Raw genomic sequence first — 3,748 nt, 5'->3', positions numbered from 1 at the left:
GAAGAGGATGCTGCTATTGTGGTAATAAAGGAGGAGGTCGCAGTGATATTGGATAGGATACAAATAGATAAAGAGGAGATACTAAAACGATTGGCGGGACTCAAAGTAGAAAAATTACCCGGTCCAGATGGGATACACCCTAGGTTTCTGAGGGAAGTAAGGGTGGAAATTGCGGAGGATCTGGCCATAATCTTCCTGATATACGGGGGTGGTGCCAGAGGACTAGAGGATTGCAAATGTTACACCCTTGTTCAAAAAAGGGGTTTGGGATAAACCCGGAAATTACAGGCCAATCTGTGGTGCTTTCTATGATTTCAGTCAGCCCGAACGTCGATTTTGCGAACTGTTAGACTCAATAATCCGGGATAAAATTGGTGCAGGGAGCGTGAAGTGAAGACTTGATAGAGGTGTTCAAACTCTTGAAGGGATTTGATAGAGTAAATAAGGTGATCAGCAAAGGAACCAGAGGCGAAATGAGCAAATATTTTCTTTAAGCGGCGAGTTGCAATGATCTGGAATTCACTGTCTGAAAGAACGGTGGAAGCAGATACACAAAAAACTTTCAAAATGGAATTGGTTAAATCTTTCAAAGAAAAATTAAAAGGCAATGGGGAAAGAGCAGAGGAACAGGACTAATTGGATAACTTTTTCAAAGAGCCCGCACAGGCACGACGAACGAATGGCCTACTATGATGCTATGATACCATGATATTATAAAAAGGATATGGAGGCACTGGAAAAGATGCCTTTTTCTTGAATTGCTGCACGGTGAAGATACTTCCATCATGCTGTGATGTAGAGAGTGACGATTAAGGCACAGTGATTATATATCCAAGTCAGGATGGTGAATGACATGGAGGGAACTTTGAGGTGATGCACCTTCTGCCCTTCTCCTTCTCATGATGGAAGCCGCGAGTTTGGTCGGTGCTGTTGAAGAAGCCTTGGCGAGTTGTTGGAGTGCATCCTGTAGATAGTCCACATTGTACGGATGGTGGAGGGAGCGGATGTTTCTGCTGAACAAACACTGCTCTATTTATATTGTATAAACACTGCTCTATTTATGTTGTGCAAACACTGCTCAATTTATATTGTATAAACACTGCTCTATTTATGTTGTGCAAACAAACTATTTATATTGTATAAACACTGCGATATTTATATGGCACAAAAACTGCTCTATTTATCTTGTACAAACACTCCTCTGTTTATATTTTACAAACTCTGCTCTATTTATGTTGTATAAACACTGCTCTATTCATATTGTATGAACACTGCTCTTTTTATAATGTATAAACACTTCTCCATTTACATTGAAAAAACACTTCTCTAATTCTATTGTAAAAACGCTGGTCTAGTTATATTGCAGAAACACTGCTCTTTTTATATTGTAAACAATTTTTCAACACCGAGTTATAGTCCAGCAATTTTATTTTAAATTCACAAGCTTTCGGAGGCTTCCTCCTTCCTCAGGTGAACGTTGTTGGAACAAACGACATTGAACAAACACTGCTCTATTTATATTGTACAAACACTGCTCCATTTATATTGTACAAACACTGCTCTGTTTATATTGTACAAACACTGCTCTATTTATATTGTACAAGCACTGCTCTATTTCTATTGTACAAACACTGCTCTATTTATATTGTATAAACACTGCTCTATTTATGTTGTATAAACACTGATCGATTTATATTGGAAAAACACTGCTCTATTTATATTGTACAATCTCTGCTCTATTTATGTTGTATAATCTCTGCTCTATTTATATTGTACAAACACGGCTCTATTTATATTGTACAAACATTGCACTGTTTCGATTGTCCAAATATTGCTCAATTTATATTGTACAAACAATGCTCAATTCATATTGTATGAACGCTGCACAATTTATATTTTACAAACAGTGCTCTGTTCGCATTGTACAAACACTGCTCAATTTATATTGTATAAACATTGCTCCATTTATATTGTACAAACATTGGTCTATTTATATTGTACAAACACTGCTCTATTTATATAGTATGAGCCTTGCTCTATTTATATTGTACAAACATTGATCTATTTATATTGTACAAACACTGCTCTATTTATATTGTATGAACCTTGCTCTATTTCTATTGTACAAACACTGCTCTATTAAAATTGTATAAACACTGCTCTATTTACATTGTACAAACATTGGTCTATTTATATTGTACAAACACTGCTCTGTTTATATTGTATGAACCTTGCTCTATTTATATTGTACAAACATTGGTCTATTTATATTGTACAAACACTGCTCTATTTATTATGTATGAACCTTGCTCTTTTTGTATTGTAGAGATGCTGCTCTATTTTATTTGTATAAACACTGCTCTATTTATATTGTAGAAACACTGTTCTATTCATATTGTAGAAACACTGCTCTATTTATATTGTATAAACACTGCTCTATACATATTGTATAAACACTGCTCTATTTATATTGTACAAACACGGTTCTATTTATCTTGTACAAACACTCATCTGTTTATATTGCACAAACACTGCTCTATTTATATTGTACAAGCACCCCTCTGTTTGCATTCTACAAACACTGTTGTGTTTTTATTCTATGTACTCTGTTCTATTTATATTGTATAAACACTGCTCTATTTATATTGTACAAACAATGCTCTATTCATATTGTACAAACACTGCTCTACTTATATTGTTCAAAAACGTCTCTATTTATATTGAACAAGCACTGCCCTATTTATATTGGAAAACAATGCTCCATTTATGTTGTACAAACACTGATCTCTTCATATTGTATCAACACTGCTCTATTTATATTCTATAAATACTGCTCTGTTTATATTGGACAATCACTGCTCTATTTATTTTGTGTAAACACTGCTCTATTTATATAGTATAAACACTGCTCTATTTATATTGTACAAACACTGCTCTATATATAGTGCCGAAACAACGTTCTATTTATATTGTATAAACACTGCTCTATTTGTATTGGACAAATAATGCTCTCTTAATATTGTATAAACACTGCTCTATAGATATTGTACGAACACTGTTCTCTTTATATTGTACAAACACGGCTCTATTTACATCGTACAAACACTCCTCAATTTATATTTTACAAACACTGCTCTATTTATATTGAATGAGCACTGCTCTATTAATATGGTAGAAACACTGCTCTATTCATATTGTACAAACACTGCTCAATTTATATTGTACAAACACTGCTCTATTTATATTGTACAAACACTGCTCTATTTACATTGTGCAAACACTGCTCTATTTGCATTGAATAAACACTGCTCTATCTGTATTGTAGAAACACGGCTCTGTTTCTATTGTGTGAACACTGTTCTATTTAGATTGTATAATCACTGCTGCATTTAAATTATATAAACTGTGCTCTTTTTATATTGTGGAAACACTGCTCTATTCACATTGTATGAACACTGCTCTATTTATATTGTAAAAACACTGCTCTATTTATATTGTACAAACACTGCTCTGTTTATATTGCACAAACACTGCTCTATTTATATTGAACAAACACTGCTCAATTTACATTGTACAAACACTGTTCTATTTATATTGTACAAGCACCCCTCTGTTTACATTCTACAAACACTGTTGTGTTTTTATTCTATGTACTCTGTTCTATTTATATTGTATGAACACTGCTCTATTTATATTGTACAAACAATGCTCTATTCATATTGTACAAACACTGCTCTACTTATATTGT

Source organism: Heptranchias perlo, unplaced genomic scaffold, assembly GCF_035084215.1.
Source record: "Heptranchias perlo isolate sHepPer1 unplaced genomic scaffold, sHepPer1.hap1 HAP1_SCAFFOLD_74, whole genome shotgun sequence".
In the NCBI taxonomy this organism is placed as follows: Eukaryota; Metazoa; Chordata; class Chondrichthyes; order Hexanchiformes; family Hexanchidae; genus Heptranchias; species Heptranchias perlo.
Note: the sequence above shows the minus strand (reverse complement) of the source record.